General features: G+C 38.8%; 1 long non-coding RNA gene across 1 annotated transcript; it reads left to right on the plus strand.

Moving 5' to 3' along the window:
* Positions 1-15,172: 15,172 nt before the first annotated feature.
* On the plus strand, positions 15,173-18,648 carry LOC119731518. The gene is made up of 3 exons (XR_005271461.1): positions 15,173-15,355; positions 16,689-16,795; positions 17,575-18,648. It is a non-coding gene; the product is annotated as an uncharacterized LOC119731518 (long non-coding RNA).
* Positions 18,649-18,967: the final 319 nt, after the last annotated feature.

The raw sequence follows: 18,967 nt of genomic DNA on the forward strand, positions 1-18,967 counted from the left end.
GAACCGTTCTGTCTTCTGTAAGTTCAAACGAAGAAAGAACGGTGCATCAAAATCTTTTGTGGACTTGGCATACAATGTAATTGTACATAGAAACAATTTATCATAAGCTTTGTGGTGATATAAAGTTTACTGGCACTTTCTTAATAGATTTTCAGTTCGGCCTATCGTAAATAGGTCATTTATTGCATTGATGATTGAGCTGTGGTGCTCCGAGTCAAATGGTGCTTGGAGCTGCCCTTGGGCCTTTGTGGGTGCCCAAAAAACGGAAGAGCTATGGTCTCCGAGTCAAATGGTGCTTGGATGAGCTATTGGTGCTCTGGGCCTTTGTGGTGCCCAAAATGTGAATATTGACAATAATAATAGTGTGCTACATGGATGATGGGTCGGCTGCCCAGATTTCGGTACCCGACATTTTTTTGAATAAAAACCTTCTGGCTGAGGCGTAGACACACAAATTTTCTGTGTTGTTTGTGATTTTTAATTTGTCTGCTTATAAGCATTTTTACAACGCGCGTAGTTTAAGCTCCGCCCACTCCAGGGCCTGATAAAGATGTCATTGATAAAAATGCCAGTTGCAGGTCTCCCGCCAAAGTTTAGGCACTGTGTGGGTCGTGTCTTTGATTGACCCCGCGCAACCGACTGGGATTTATGACCGACGGAGTCATAAGTATGTGGGTTGTCAGGAGAAGGCCAGCATAGATGGAAAACCATTCACTATTTTGCAAATGCATTTTCATCGCATAAAAAACCCTTTCAGGAAAATGTAAGCCGCAAAATTCATTAACTATATAGACGTGTTATTCACCATGTTTTCACATTGTACTGCAGACTCCTTTTGTTGAAAAATGAATGCATATACATGTAATTAAGAACAAAGTATGAGCTTGCATGTGAATAGTGCGAAACTCTTATTTTCAAGGATTAACAAGGAACAGCTTTTTGTCTTACATCTATCCCAAAATTAGGATCCATTACTGATTACACAAGTCTCGCTTTCAAAAGAAAAAAATAGCTTAACTTAATGATTTCTGTTTATCCATCCACCAATCTCTGTGCATGGAACACCAGGATCGAACTAAAAGCCATCACCCATTGCCAGCACAGAGCTCCAGGATCGGGAAAACTTTAGCTGCTATTTGCATCTTTTTTTTTTTTCTTCAAAAATTCGGAAAAGAAGTCTGTTTTGAAAAATTATGAAATAAAAAAAAGGGCATATGCCTATGCATGGTTTCAACAGGAATCAGTATATGGATTGGACTGGACTAAATAATAAACAACATTTTCCTTGGCTGACTGACGCAACAACTGTTCCAAACTTTTCACACGCATGCTTGACATGACTACAACAAGAGCAAAGCAATTATTCACACCAGATAAAGTTATCTTGTTTTGACATAAAGAAATACATGTATTTACATGAATACAGCACACTCAAGGATGAGCAGTTCAAATTTTCGATCCCACAATTCTAGTTTTCAAATACAGTAGTTGTTCCTTTGTATAACCAAGCAAATTATAAATGTGGAAGTCCCAATGGCCTTTTTGCTACAAAGTACATGTACTGTACATGTATTTTACTACGCGCGTAGTTTAGGCTCCGCCCACTCCAAAGCCTGAGAATCATGTCATTGATAAATATGCCAGTTACAGATTTCCCGCCAAAGTTTAGACACTGTGTGGGTCGTGTTTTCTGATTTACCTCAGTGACCTTGGGCAACCGCCTGACATTTACAACTCAGAAACAGTTGTGAAACAAAAAAGCCTCCCCGACATGATTCGTATTTTGTCAGGAAACTGTAGGCTACAACTGGTACAAGAGCCAGTACCAATATCGACGTGTTTTTCACACAGGTTACTTTTGTTAATGATGCGAATGCATAATAAAAAAATTAATATGAGCTTGTCTGTAAATAGAACGGAACTCTTGTTTTTATAAGGGTTAACATACAACAACATTTTTCTGTAATAAATTCCAAAATTAGGAACAGAAAAGATATGAATCCCTTATTGGTTGCAAAAGTCTCGATTTTAAAAGAACAATTGCTTCACTTAAAATAATTTATGTTTATACTGTGTATCTATCCATGTGCAGGATCGAACTGAAAACCATCACACATTTTTAGGCACAGAGCTCCAGGATCAGAAAACACTACTAATACTTCCTTTCTGTTATTGTTCGAGGAGATTCGAAAAACTGTCTGTTTTTAACACTTTTGTTGCAACAATTTGAAAGCTACGATGTATTTCTCTCAACGGTCATCAGTATGGATTTGGCTGGGCTACAAAAAAACATAGTCCACGGCAAACTGATGCAACAACTGTATGTCCCTCGAAAACCATTTCCTAACTATTTACACACATGTTTGACGTGACTAAAAAGAGAAAGGCATTATATTACAAAAGGTAGAGTTCTCTTGTGTTGCCATAAAAAAAAGTAATGAATACAGCATAATTATCATCATAAAGCTAAAGTAAGAGCAGTTCATTTTTAACGATAAAACTACATAACGACAAATATTATGGTAATTCGTAATTGCGTGTGGCTTTTGTAACTATGCCGGGCCTGCAGGTCTGAGGATAAAAATCTGTTATACAATAATTGGGTTTTATTCATTAACCATCCAAATTCGTGCAAGTTTCACTGGCCTTTTTGTAGTAAATTATTTGTAAAATATTTCACTTTACGCGTACTTTAAGCTCCGCCCATTCCGAGACCGGTGTGGCACATGTCATTAGTAAAGAATGCCGCCAAAAAAAATTAGGCACTGCGTGGGTTGTGTATTTGACCTCGCGCAGCAGCTGGGATCCATACGCGATTGAGCCGTGTGTAGTTTAGGACAATGGTTCCGTTATGTATTTCTAGAAAAAAATGCATGTATATACCCTGACGATTATTAATTTTCTATATTTTTTAGGGCATAATAAGTCTTCCGACATCGTTGGCATTTTCATCAATAAAGAACCCTTTCACTTTTCAGGAAACTGTATAGCAAGAAAGTAGGTGTAACTATATAAAAGTGTTTTTCACATAATGCAGATCTCTTTTGTTAATGTTACGATTGAAGATAATAATGAAAAACGAAATATGAGCTTACATCAGTTGCATATGAATAGTGGGACTCTTATTGTCCGGGGTTAACATCGAACAGCCTCTTTTCTGCTATAACTTCCAAAAGCACCCCCCCCCCCCAAAAAAAAAAAAAAAAAAAAACATCAATGCATTACTGATTACACGAATCTCGATTTCAAAAAAAATAGTAAATAAACTCGTTTCACTTTAATATGATTTCTGTTACTATTACTGTGTATCCATCCACCAATTTCTGTGCATGGCACACCGAAATCGAACTGAAAGCCATCACCCATTGCCAGCACAGAGCTCAAGGATCGGGAAACCGATTGCAAACATTCGAAAAAGAAGTATGCTTATGCTCTCGAAAATTTAAAACAATTATGTATGTTTTAACGGTCAAGGGTAAGTTCTGTGATAAAGCAAAGTACAGGTAAAGCTATATCTTTGATAAACTGAAGCCCACAATTGAAAAAAAAGTCCACACTTTTCACAAGCAGGCATGCTCGAGTAGTCAATTATTGTAACCACAGGTAAATTTCGCTGAAGTTGGCATGCAGAAATATTTATTAATGAATACAACGTGCGTGTAATTCTAATTTAAGGAGAAATGGTGAAGAGGTAGAGGTTAGGGTGGAGTTTCTCATTTGTTTTTAGTTCTTAAAACATCAAAACATCAAAGAAAAATGCCCTCTACAGATTTCCCGCCAATGTATAGACACTGTGTGGGTCGTGCATACTTTGATTGACCTCAGCAACCTTGCACAGCCGTCTGGCATTTATAATCGAGCCCGCAGGACAAGGCCATTACAACTTAGGTTCAGTCTTGCACCGAAATATGGAAGTTTGAACCCGGGCCTGTAAAACAACCCTTCAGGTATAACTATACTTTACGGGTATTTTTTGTATAAAGGCCTACAAGGAAACAACATTTGCTGAACAGTTGTCAGGCATGCAACTGGGAAGTCACACCAAAAAAAAGAGGAAATTCAAATCTTTCCAAGACTTTGTACAGTGTTTTTCTATTTTCAATGGCACACATGGGAAGTAAAAAAAAGAGGAAATCAGCAGATCCGAGGAAAAGTTGCATGCCTGAGTTGTGCGTGTGAGTATTGCTGAACAGTGCAGTGAGGGTTAACTTGAAAGAAACTTTCCGTTGTTTTACAACACAGATCTCCAATCCATTTCAATTAAATGCTCAGAATTATCACTTGGTTTCTCTGCATGTGATATGTGTTGCAATAATTCGATCTTGTATTTCCACCACCCATCTCTGTGCATCGAGACACCAGGATCGGACTACAGAAGCCATCACCCATCCCCAGTACACAGAGCGCCAGGATCGGGAAATATTGCTTAACACTAACAATGCACTGAAATAGCCATTATTTTCACAAAAAATACACGAAAAAATCCTTCGAATGCACTATTCAAAATATTCATACGCACACAAAGTTACATACACTGTATTGTATCAATAAAATGTCACCGTTTAACATATAGAGTGATTCGTAGTGTGATTGTTAAAACACCTAGTCGAATTCATGATAAAACTAAAGTAGCCTATCAGTCCCTGTGAATCGGGACTATAGATTAATGGAACTACATGTGCCAAAGTTATAGAACATTAGAGGATCTTGTACCTACTCATTATACGTGGATTTAAAAACCTTGCAAATGAACCTCTGAAGTCTGGAGACCTGAAGTGAATGTTTAGTCGAATCCGTTGTACTCCAGGCAGTGTGTCCGCTACAGTAAGCCGCAGGAGAATGTTGTCTCATATTCTGTCCCAAATGATTCAGTGATGCGATCTTTTATTCTGTGGACAGTGAGATGAAATACAGTAAACTAAATGCATCATTTGTTAAAGAGAGATACTAATTGAAGAGGCGGGTTTAAAATAAAAGAGAGATACAGTGTATATAAATTACGGCCTCTTTTGAACTGCCCTTAACACGTGACTACTCCTGTAGGGCATTCCAGGAACGTGGATTGACACCCGATTTTCAATAATAGTTAAATATAGATTGTAACAAAATATCTTGAACCATTTTCATCCTTCATTTCCAAACATTACAAGCTGATGATATGACCTTTTCCTGATACCTCTTCTCTTAAAACAAAAGGCAATGGAAACCGAAGGTAACAAGTAAATAATATCGACAAGAGTTGAAGAGTAGTGTTATCACATCAACAATGGCTGAAGTAGGTATGTGCCGGTACAAAACGACGTCACCGTGCAAGGACGATCACGTTGTGATACGAGGCGTAAAGGCCCAGCAGGTGCCGGACGAAAAATCACGCTGCGCTATATTGGTCAGTGGCAAACTATAGGTACCATATGTTACAAAATATTACGATGATTCTACAAATCTGTTTACGATGACATGCGTCGCAACTCACAAAATTGAAACCACTCTGCAGGTTTACCGAAAATGGTTAAGGTTAAATATTGGCCTAGTTGATCGGATTTAGATTTAAACATCAAATTCACTGACCTTTTTATATCGTAAGTACATGTAGTACTTGTAGTACCCTTCTGACTGGCGTTGCAACAACGTACGTCACAATGAGATGGTTTTGATCGACGCTGGCAAATCCTGTAAAAAGGTGTAAAATGTACTTTCTAAGATATAGTTTCGAACAACACGACTGCAAAGAAGTAACCTGAAAAATGTAACATTTCCCAGTGCACAAGGTTGGATATATATTTAAATGTAGGCCTATAGTTATACTGACCGTTTCCTGTACGGGGGAACCATGCATATCTTATTTTTGAATGTTAACGGTAATCAAAACTTTGAGCAACAAAAGGTCTGGAGTAAACGAAGAAAAACCAATGAGAGCTAATCTTGAAAAAAAAAATTGGCTGCATGTGCTAGCAAACAAAAGTTGAAAAATGTTTTACTGAATGACTTGTAAGTGCTGACCCGGGTGTCATGCAAGGAGGTAAATTTCAGGGTATCGCAAAACCGGAGTGAATACGGCCATGGTACGGGGTGATTTAGCACAATTAAGAGGCCGCTTTGTTTTCATGGTGCTTATCAAAACAACACTCGGTGGAAAGCAATTCCATGTCATTCAAACATCTCACCATGCAATTATTTGACGAATTAATTTAAAGTAAATTCGAGTTTCGGCAACCAAAACAAGCATATTATGTTTAACACTAGATTTTTTTGTGGGGCATGCATTAGACAAAGGTCGTTATGCAGAAGGATAAGTACGTGAAAGGCCCTCGCTACGGTTCTACTGACGCAGTGTATTGAAGCATCACCAGATATCATTAATTAAAACAAACATTAAAACATATCATTCAAACAAACATGATATTTTTATAAAGCAGACAACATGTTACTTACCCAAGCCTCTCAATTAAGCAGGTTTCCACCCGTATGTTCCTTGCTCTATGCATCGTGGCTTTAATCCCATACGCGTCTGTGACGAGACTCTTTATTGACTAAACCGTAGGTTTTAAGCCTGCTGACAAAATGACCGGGACGAGCATCTGAAGAGTATTTCCCGAATATCCAAAACTTTCGAGAATATCTGCGCACGATCCTATTTTGGCACACATCAGTCATGCAGGAGAAGATTCTTCAATATAGCCGTTAGCATTCTCCCGCGCAATTCGTGCACGAAAGAGTTGTGGGAAATTTACGTTTCATGGCCTGGACAGACCATGCTGGGATCACGCGCCCTTCTCAGACATGGCACCTGTCGTGCATTCATCAACCCGTCATCCATTAGGCCCATGCCAGCCTCAGTGGCGAAAGTGTGTCTAGGGCCTTGAAAAATCCGGGAATCGACTATGCATCATTGTAATACCACATGGCCTCGAGAGAGAACAGAATGATGGAACCAGTCTGGTAAAATAAAATTATAAAACCAACTAGAAATTAGGGTAAAAAATATCTGAGCGTTATTTACGGGCCCTATTAATATCGTTATAGGATTTTTAAAAATGCTTACTTGCCATGGCTGACCAATGTACATGTGAAAAAGTTGCTAGCACGAGTCAATTCAGTTCAACTCAATTCAATAAAAGTTTATTAATATTTTATGGACGCAAGGCCGAACATTAATTGGTAAGACTAACAATGAAATAGGAACCATATATAACAATTGAGAGACACTATCTGAAAAAAAACTATTGTGACAACAAAGATTTGCACATATCAATTACTAATTGCCTTTAAGTCATAGAAATTGTAGTAAAATGAAATTGAATTGAAAATAAATGAAGTCAAAATGGAATGGGACGAAACGAAAGCAACGAGGACGAAAAAAATAACAAACTATCCAACTTAATGATTTAGATGAAAATGAAAAACAACTTGAAGTTACTGTACTCACATTAAAATATTAGTTGGTTACTATACACATTAAATGATATGGAATCAACAAGAAATTTGGGTAAAAATATCCTGAGCGTTATTTACGGGCCCTATTAATATCGTTATAGGATTTAAAAAATGTTTACTTGCCATGGCTGACTAATGTACATGTGAAAAGGTTGCTAGCACGAGTCAATTCAGTTCAACTCAATTCAATAAAAGTTTATTAATATTTTATGGACGCAAGGCCGAACATTAATTGGTAGGACTAACAATGAAATAGGAACCATATATAACAACTGAGAGACACTATCTGAAAAAAACTATTGTGACTACAAAGGTTTGCACGTATCGTAAATGCATTTTTACAACGCGCGTAGTTTAAGCTCCGCCCACTCCAAGGCCTGAGAAAGATGTCATTGATAAAAATGCCAGTTGCAGGTCTCCCGCCAAAGTTTAGGCACTGTGTGGGTCGTGTCTTTGATTGACCCCGCGCAACCGGCTGGGAGTTATAACCGAGTCATAATGATGTGGGTTGTCAGGACAAGGCCAGCATATAGATGCGTAAAAGCCGCTGTGGAAGATTTGGAAAACCATTCACTATTTTGCACATGCATCGTTATAAAAAAATATACTCTGGTGATAATTAATTTTCATGACGGTTTTGGGACAAAACAAGCACGTCACTCATTTGCATTTTCATTGCATATGCCCCGTGGACGTCATAGATGGGGAGGGGAAAGGGGGAAAAGACAAAAAGACCTGGTCTTAATCGAGTTAATTTAATGCACATTTAACAACATGGGCATCTACATAATACAGGAGTGTCAATGGGATAGGGTGGGGTCGCAAATTAAAATTTCCCCGCTGAACCTCTAACTAGACAGTACGGAGGAGACCAACGGAAATGTGCGTATTGCCCCTTCTAGAAAGAAATCCTGGGACGCCCATATGCCCTTTTTGTGTTCTCCGCAAAAAGTACATGTACACGCCAATGTACATGTACATGTACGTGACGCGCCACACAGTGCGTGGCAGCTCGTGTGCGAGCAGACCGTGTTAGACACAATAATTATGTTCACATACATGAGCAGTACACACCGCCACCACCACTGCGCATGCAAAGCATGCATATGCATTGTCATTGTAGCCCATAGTACTAGCGCGCTCGCCTCGGTTCAAATGAGACATCCGTTTTCATAATAGTCTTTCCTGTGCGCGGAAAACGCTGGAAACGGTACAAAAATTAATACAAGACGTTTCGCTTCGACGTCGTGTGCTCTATGTAAATGTCGTAAACTTGGCCCCACGTTTACTTGAACGCTGACTCTGTGAGTAAATTGGTACTCAGAAATGGGGTGTGCACCTCCATCATCAATTTCCTGGGCCAAGAAATTTCCGCAAATTCATGCCTTTCGCACAGTGTGCACAACAAATTCAGTTAGCCAAGCGTGTACAAGTATACCGAACAGCACAGACAATTTCAAAGAAGTGCTTGCCAAAATTAAGTTCCTTACTCTCGGAACGTGCCCCGGCCTTATAGTTCAGGGGTTGTTCTTGCAGGAACAACCCACGAAGAAGGACCAATGTCCAAAAGATTGGGAATTTAATGGTAAGCAGTGCTTTGAAATTCTGTAATGCTGCGCTGTTTGGTGTACGGGTGTACCTGCCAGTGCTTCACATTTTTGTCCAGCATGTTTTGCCCACATTCACGTCAAAGCTGCATAGTTCATTGTTTTGTCTGGATTAAAATGATGCATGACCGTTACTTGGTTTGATACAGGCATTGCATTTAACTTGTTTCTGTTTTCACACACCAATCCCACCATCGTGGTTGAAAGTTTCAAATATAATACTTGTACACTGCATGTCATGTTTCCTAACAACCATAAACATAGAAACAACTGTTCACTAACAGAGCACATATTGTGCATATTACAACAGTTCTGTAAATTCACAAAAAGGTGTTGTTGCGCCTTTTACTGGCAACAAAGAAACCACTGTACAATATCACTTGGCCTTTGTAATTACAATTGACATAAGAGTCTCTTGAAATAACAGCGATTTTTTTTTAACAGTGTATGCCTCGCTGTCTTGATATTTTTGGCGTTATGCGATGTGTTACCCAGAGTTCTTGGACCTGTAGGTGAAACTCCTCAGGTTCCATCTCTGTGGCTAATAGCGGTACACAGCGGCAACCTATCTTGGCTTGAAATTAATCATGGATGTAACTGTCTCTGAGCTTTTCAAGGTCATAACCCACTCTCATATCTCGTTTCTTCTCGAATTTTTTTTTTTCAGGAGGGACAGCGCAGTCATTATATGATCACTGCCAATATCAGCACCAGGAAAGGTTCGGGGTGGGTTTTTTTGGCACCATTTATGCTGCCCTGAAATATGTTTGTTATCATGATAATAGTCCATCATGTAGGTAGTCTTTCCATCCGGAGAGTGCCTGTTTACCTTGCAACAGAGCTTTCGATCATAAAAGGTGTTACAGATGGTCACCAAATGGAATTGTGCGTCCTCAAGAAGCCGCAGACCCCTGTCGTTGGTGGTGCCCAGATGCATGCAGGCCAATTGTGCCTTCCCATTGGTATTACCGATCTTCGAATTCCAGTCCCCCATAAGGAGGTGAATAAGTCTATATTCCTTTGGACCCCTTGCATGGAAGTTCCTGCACTGTAGAATCTGTCCATTTGGTCTTCAGTTGCCCCTGGCGCGTCCGTCTTCTCCAGGCGCATTGCTGCCAGATGGCCGTTGGGAGTGGTGAGCTAATCCGCACTTACCTATAACATATACAAGGAAGATGTTGCCATAAACACGTCCAGAACAAGAAAGACAGAGAAGACGGCATAAATAATTCAATCATAATTCCAATCATTCTTCCCTGAACCACCCGACACTAGAATCGTCTACCACAATACATCATCGATTCCCATTACACGTGGGTTTTAGAATATCGTTTGAATGCTTCATTCTAGGCCAACAATGATCACCCTTGGCATCAAAAGCTTCTATTTATTAATTCCGTCGTGGAAGCTTTTTGGAGGAAAACAAACAAGTACCAAGTACAAATAAAATATCAAGAAATGCACGCACTCGTATGTTTTAATGTTAAAAATAATGCAACTAAGCGATAAAATATACATGAAATGAATGCTGGTCCGTCCGGAAGAACAATGGTGTATTTTATTTTCAAATATATTATTCGTTTAAGTTTTGAAATATATATGTTAAAACTTTAATTGTATTATGAATATGTGCCGCTAAATTAGCTCCATAAATGTGACTCACATGAGATCAACACAGCAGTGAAAGTAACTAGTGAGGAGAATTTTACTATTGAAAATAATAAAATGAAAATTGAAACTCAGGTTTAACGGGGGAAAAAGTGTATTTGTTATGATTGTATTAAGAAATTACATTACATGGACTTTAAACACGACCTTTCCTCACACGTAGCTGTACGTGTGACTCACCAGTACAGAGGAAATAGTTGAGCCACATTTCTGGGATTAAAAAGCTACATGCTACTAGACCCAGTAACTGGGCGCCACAGCTCTTCTGTTTTTAATTTGGGTTTGGATTAGTCGTACTTTATCGCCCCAGCCGATCGTGTGCAATTCGTGATTCGTAATTTGCCACTCATCTGGCTCCAAAACAACATTTCTAAATGACAACAAAGATATGTATGACAAAACACCTTATAAACCGCTACTGGCGTCTCAAGGTGGCAAAGACAAACTACTGCTTCAATGGTACTCTGGTATTTTTTTCGGCCAAATTGTAGTGCACTATATATAGCCTATTGGAAAATGCACATTTAAGATGACGTCACATGATACGTACGTGATGACGAAATCATGACGTCATGATTCAGCATGCTTCAGATAATGGCTTATTAAAGTGTGTGCCTAGTTTGAAGTCAATCTGATTGCATTTTATGTCAACTTTTGCAATTAGAAAAAAATATTTTACAAATTAATAAAAAATCAGTTGATTGATAACGTCATGGTGACGTCACTTCAGATTCTGAATACTATTATTAATACCTACCCTCCCACCAAGTTTCATAACGATGGGGCATTCCCTTATATGTTTAAAAAAACAAAACATTTTTTTGATGACCTCATGCTGACGTTACAAATTTTACGAAAATGTGTGCATATATCTGTGACCTACAAAACCTAATACAAGAAGAATTTTGAACGTATCATGTTTTGTTCCTGAGATATGAAGATGAGCTGAAAAAATAAAAATCAATACAAATCAACAGGATGAAGTCATCATTACGTCACCTCTATTTTCATCTATAACACATCCCGCTATGTCTACATACCAAGTTTCATTAGAATCGGCCTTGTAGTTCTCTAGACATAGGCACTTGAAAAATGCACTTTTATGATGACGTCATTATGACGACATTCTTCTAGGACCATCTGTGGTCATCTGTGTACACACCTTTGAAAAGCCAGTTCGAGAGAATTATTTGCACAGAATGGGGGGTCTGTTTTGTTCCAGTTCTTGTCACATTCAATCTGTGCGTTTGTTGGCAAGTTGTTCTTACCTGCTTTTAAAATAAGGATATTCTTTTTTGATAAATGAATCTCATACAATACGGCTGAGTTGAGCTGGTCATTTCTTTCGAGTCAGTGTAAATTTAATTTGTGTTTGTCCATTTTAATTTGAGTCTGCGAACTGAAAACATAATGGTACTGCACCTCTAGCGTGGCCTTGGAGCTTCCAATTCTGAGCATTTTTGATGCAGTTGGGTCCCTTAGTGGCGCTATTTATAAGCCATGTTGTGGAGGGATCCTTTTTCCAAATGGCTACTGTTCCAATTTGGGAAACATCGTTCGTTTTAGCGGTGGTTTTCTTTGGGTGAGCTTTTTTTTTTTTTTAAGTTATTGGTCAACCTACCAAAAAATGAAAAGAAAATGAAAGATGGCATGTTGTTATCATAATTTTTCGGTGCAACCTGAACATCTGTGAGAGTTCTGAATATTTTAAAAAGAATTTTGAAGTGATGGGGATTTATCACTGGTGTCTAATGAGAATGGGGTGCGCCCTTTATAATTTACAAATGGCCGGCCTCCGCGCCACGCATCCGCGTTGCTGCGACAGTGTTTCTAAAGGGGTCCCCAAGGGCGGATCTGCAACAAAATGCTCACAAATATTCAAAGGTCCGATAAGCCATCGGCCGATTAAAGCAATTTCAAGAAAAGTAAAAAAAAAAGTAGGAGGGTGATTTGGGGGTTGGGAGGAGCTGGAACTCAATTAACGCCATGAAGGCGCTCTATAAAAAAATGGTGTTAAAAAAACCCTTACTATCATGGATTGAGTCCTTTATCTTTGGTCGTAAGCAAAGGGTTGTGTTTCATGGGTGTCAATCTGCCTGATCTGATGTTGGCTCCGAGGTGCCCCCGTTTTCAGTTGTAGGACCCTTACTATTTAACATCTATATTAATGATCTCAATCTGCATCTGGAAAACTCACCCCATCACTATGCTGATGACACCTTTGTGTTTAAGGACGTAAGGTCCAGCAGTGACATTGTTCAGCTCCAGAACAATCTCGACACCATCGGCGATTGGTCTAAAAATAATTATTTTGTTCTCAACATCCAGAAATGTCAAGTTATGGCTCTATGCAGAACTAGGCAGCAAGCGTACCCACCTTTGTTTGTTTTGGACGACATTCTCATTCAAGAGGTGAAAACCCTGAAATTACTATTACTAGCACATTGATCAACTTGAAAAGGTTCAAAGGTATGCCACTCGTCTCATCTTGCATCAACGTAGACAGGTGCAACCTTACCCTGAGCGGCTCAGTGTGCTTCATTTAGGCACTCTTAGATCCAGGCGAGAGTTCTCATTCATGAAATTTGTTTGTAAACATCTGGCAAATGGGTGATTTTTCTCCGTCTTTATTTTAAGTGATGTCAATGTGAATAGTAGAGATGCGGACTCCTGGTTGACCTTTCACCACATTGTATACTCGCACTGACATATTTAAATATTCTATTCCCTGTCAGTTTGTTAGGACATGGGGTACTTATCCCGATAACTTGGTGGATATGTTAGCGTGAGCACCCCTGTCTTCCTTTTTGCGGAAACTAACACGGGATCTCTGTAATCTGTTATCTCATGCTTAATTTTTTACTTGGACATCAATTGAAAAAAAACTTTTTAAACTCTGCTGTTGTTTTTAACCCAAGTTTAATGCTGTTCTTGGTTGCTCATGATTGTTTTGCTCTGCTGGATACATTCCATCACCATACCCCTTTCCCCAGCCCTCTCCTCCTCAGTTGATTTTGTTTCTTCTCTCCCATTTCTTGTCTTACCCCTCCCCTTCCCATTGGCCCTATTTAACCCTCCCCTTCCTGTTTAATAATATTACACCCCCTAGGACCTTTCCTCCCTTGTGCCATGTTCGTGTTTTTATATGTTTTGTGGTGCATGCTTAGTCTGTGTTATGTGTCTGTCATTATACAGGGTTGGAGAGACACGCACTATTGGCGACAGTGTTTTGTTTCACTTTTGTTTTTCTCCTTGGCAGCCCTGCACTGTCCACGTTCTGTCTTTCGTGTGTTATTGTTTAGTTGGTTTCTTATTGATTATATCCTTTTGTTTTAATATTCAATTTTATGTATAGCCTATATTGTAATTGTTTTGTATATATGTGAATTCACCGAATCAAATATTAAAATATTATATTATTATAGCCGGGGAATGCGCATAAAAGCTGCCAAAGTTCAGGTATGATATCGACATCAGATTTTTTTTTTCTTTCAAATTTTTTGATGAATATAAGTGATGGATCCTCCCTTTTGTCATAAAAGTGGTTTGGGGAAAATAACAAACTTTCAGGTATATTAAAGGGTATACCCCAGTAAATAGACCAAAAATCCGTCCGCGGAGCTCATGAATAAAGGATGTACACTCAAATTACTTTATAATTATCATTAGAGAGTTCTGAGAGCCATGGAATTGGGAATACTGTAAAGAAAACCCGTAAAGCACTGTCCATTTGCCGTAGTTTTTACGGTTTATTACCGTTACTGCTCGGACCGTCACAAGAAAGAACGTGCTACGTGAATTTCCCGTAAAACTTGGTGCCCTGACGCATGCTGGGACTCAACATGCTTTTGTATTCGTAACCTTTCAAAACCCCTCCCCTTCCAAACACAACCGCCTTTTTTAAAGCTAATACATACAAAGCTGATCGTTATGCTGTGAAAGCCGTAATTCTTTGATATTGCAGAATTCGGACAGCCAAGTAGCTAAACCATGTGGTGTTGACCAGCAATAAATCAACCCCTTTCTGTGGGATCAGTACAAAGTTGTAAATGAAAATTACAAAGCAACTTACAGATGCAACTTATGTTACATCTTAATAATTTCACCTAAATGATATAAAAACCACTGTGCATGCATGTAAACAACAAGCTGTAAAACGTACAGGCATACCCCACTCCTATTTGCCGTAATTGGAACCTATTGCCCTCCTCCCTACCCTGCACTCAGCCCCGACGTCACCCCACTTTGTATTCCATTCATCAATATCATCATCATCATCATCATCATCATCCCCCCATCCCCCCCCCGATCCCCATCATCCCTATCATCATCATCATCCCCCCTGTGCCGATAGCATCTTGTGGTTTACGGCCCTTTTCTCAGTGCTTTATGATGATGCTCAAAATGTGGATTTAAGGGCGCCCTCAATTGTCTGTAAAGAGAGAATCCAGGTAAATCGCCCAAGCTAGGAAAGCAAGTGTGCATGATACGCGATACGGTACGGTATACGCGATATGTTCGTACGCTAAACCCAAAGATACGGCACTACCGTACACTACTACTAGTCTGCTTGTGACTATGTTTATGGTTCAACTTGCTCGATCAGAATTCTCACTTGTGATAAGTGCATAAGGCGTCCAAGTCACGTAAGCAAAGCTACATTACACAGTCATTTATCGTTTCTCTTTATGCAGTTTGGTTTGCAGAATTTAGTCCAAAAATCAATAAAACGGTTCGTCCGGAAATTGGGCACAAAAAGTTAACCGAGTGTACAAACCGTACGTGTATGGTGGTGAATCGTGTACGGTGTAGGCCTATGATCAAAAGTTGGGGATTTTTGTTTCTATTGAAATATTCGCCCGGTTCGATAAGCTTTACTCGGCATGGGGATTCTCTAGTGCCCTGCTTTGATTTTGCAATCTTACCTGCATTTTTTTTGTTGAATGAGAACTGCCATATCTGCCTGCGCTGCCCTAGGCTAGGCTACGGCTCCCATGTCTACTTTAGTAGAAAGAGAACTACAGTACGGAACACAGATTTTTTTCATCACTTTTTACAGAATCCATCCGGAATGTTTGGGTGCATACAGATTTTAGAGATTAGGGAAAACTGTGCAGCAGTTTCTGGCAATAGACTACATTTTGATGTACATTTTTGTACTTAGTACTTATAGTAGTTGCTTCGGACTAGTAGTCAACAAATGTGTTGGCGATCGTCTATGGGGCTCCGCTACGCACGTGGTACGTGGAGCAGCCATATTTCTAGGGGTAGAGAATGAATGCATCTTTCCTCTAAAACCCATAGATATGTATACAGCAATGATTTATAATTGATCGAGAAGTTGATGTCCAAAAGTCTGAAATAACACAAAGCTAAAAAAGTCCAACATCATATGTGTGACAGAACACCTCGTTCGGTCACATAAATGTCTAGTCGCAAAGGTGTAACATGTTTGTTTAACAGCTGTAGTCATGATAGTTGTAGAATCCAAGGTACATGTATGAGCAAGAGAAAAATCCCTGTTTTTCAGCTACATGCACGTACCCGCACAATCTAGTGTATCACACAAACTACATATTTATTTGTTTATTAAAAATAAACTTAACATCAAAACAAAAACTTAGGCCAATGCCATGCCCCCAAAACAAATTGTTGTTGACATTGGCTAAATTAATTTTTATTTTATTAAATTTGGTTAGGCAAAGGAATTGACTTTGGCCGGAAGATTTAAACCTGCCGTTTAGAGCCCCCATAAAACATTTTAACCAACCCATCGCTCTACCCTAATTTGAGAGAGAAACTGCTATAACAGGCTTTCCAAATGACATTATAAATCCCCAACAAAAATCATGCCAGCTTCAACCCATGACAACTCCCAGCAAAATTTACATCAGATGTGCTTGACTTGATTCAGTTTGTATGAATTTGCATGATATGGCCGTTAATCCACATTCCATCTGGTTTGTATTTTGTTTTTAGGCGGTTTAAATGTTTATGCACACAAGCAGTGTTTGGAACCTGTCAGAACCTTACAGATGACCAGCAGGCTAGCATAAACGCATTGTGTGATGGCAAGCATCTTTCAGGTATGCGCTCTGTTTATGTTAAAAAAGTAACTGTCAACTTGTGTTTTAATGTAATTTAATACACATACTGTGTATTGCAGTGTGTGTTTGGTTTGGCCGAAATAAAAATAACAGTTTTGCTTCTGGTTAGTTACCTACCCTATTTTGTCAGCTTCTACCCTAATTTTTAATTTTTTAATTTTATTATTTTTTTTTTTTGGGGGGGGGGAAACGAGAAAACAAAAAACCCAAGACCATCAATTCCTACCTTTAACCTTGACAACACGCAGACACTTACATATGATCAACCCCCCCCCCCTCAAAAAAAAAATCAAAACAATTCCCTACCTACCTACCTACCCTATATTCAAATGCCACATAAATGGAAGCTGAATTCCTTTTTTTGGTTTTGGCCTTGTCATTTAATTATGTTCTAAAAAAAAATGCTTTTAGCCTAAATTTGTTTAAAGGTGTTCAGTGGCCAATGCCTCCAGATCATTTTGTTGGAAGTGCTCACAGCAGAACTAAAAGTGAGATTTCAAGGCATAATTACATGCTTAGTATACTGAACACCTATAGAGTCCCGAAATGTGACGTCAGTTAGAACCAGGAAGTGAAGTGCAAACGAATGGACGTGCGCATGTTTGTTCACAGGCTAAATCACGCACTATTCTTTTACAATTGTGCACATGATGTATTTACTTCCGTACTCTATTGTGTAGTGTGACTCACTTTTGCATGTTTTAAACTGTTTTGTTAATAAATTCACATGTGTATTATTTCAACATTTTCCTTTTCAGGATGAAGGTGTCTGTTCCCGCCCCAACCTACAAGCTGCTGTGAAGACAACAAGCCTACACATATTTTCTGATGTACATGTATCTTCTGGAATTGTAGTGCCAGGCAGTCACGCAAATCTTGTGAGATTGTTTTCTGACTTAATTAAAAATGTCATGCATCTCTAGTAACATGAATTAGACCCTGGCACATGGATTGGGGCGGTGAAGCCTCAATGCTGGTCACTGCTAGTAATGTTTAAAAAGTAATGAAAGTAGGAAGGCCGTCAAACATAGTTATTCTCTTTCTAGAAAGAGTCGGCACAAACACACATGCTGTGTCACTCCATTTTGATGTTAATGTTATGTATCGGCTTCCTTTATTAAATTTTCATTTATTGACCAAATGTATCAAGTATGGACACACTCACAGAAAATGCTAAAGAAGAATTTAACGCCAGAGTAAGAATTTTCAGTCTTGAGAGAGTGACAAATATGCTGATGTAATTGCATCGTAATATACATTTAAAAAATGTAGTCTATAAAAAATAATTTATGACATTCTTTATTCAAAGTGTAATGAGCCATGGTTCAAAGTAGTGGTTTAGTTTTAAACTCATCAGGTTTTTACGGTGAAGTATTCACCATCAATCTTTGATTTCACTTGTTGGGACATTGAGGCTCTTGAATATGCCCCCTCCCCTCCTGACATCAAAAGCTGCATTGTCTATACGCCACTGCCATTGATCGACCAATCAGGATCAAGTTTGTTTGAAATAATTACTGATGCAAATAATGCATTGCAGGCATAGAGAATTCAGTATACTTTGAATCATGCAGCTTCACTTGGAAAGTCCTTGCACCTTTGTGTAACCTTACCACTTTTTTTAAGTGTATGGGCTCTTTGGATGTCCGTTTTTCCTCTTACGAAAGTTTGTTTCTCTTTTACATGTTGTGATATTTGTACAATTAAAATGATGTACATGTAAATTAATTGAGGAGATAAATATTCAACAGATTCAATAATTAAGACTTTAAAATGTGTATTATTAGAGTGTTGTGTATACATGGTTTGTCAACACCGATTGAAATAATGCACATGTAATAAATAAATTGTGGCTGATGAGTTTCAAAAGATATTTGGTTCCGTTTCTCCTCTAATTTTTCTTTCAGTGATTTCTTAAAAACGTTTACGATTTCACAGAGGACAGATGTCTTATGGGGTGTATTTTCTTTTCAACAAACATCTAAAAACACCATATTTTTTCACTGCCTCTATTAGTAGTGCACTTGGGATAATTATTCTCCTTGAACAGGGGTTGATAGCAAGAATGAAAACCTACCCTTTTCAGTTGTAAGTTCTGAATTTATTTGTGTAATGGAAGACGCCCAAACAGAAACACCAGCGAGGCACTTG

This window comes from Patiria miniata, unplaced genomic scaffold, assembly GCF_015706575.1.
Source record: "Patiria miniata isolate m_02_andy unplaced genomic scaffold, ASM1570657v1 HiC_scaffold_24, whole genome shotgun sequence".
Taxonomy (NCBI): Eukaryota; Metazoa; Echinodermata; class Asteroidea; order Valvatida; family Asterinidae; genus Patiria; species Patiria miniata.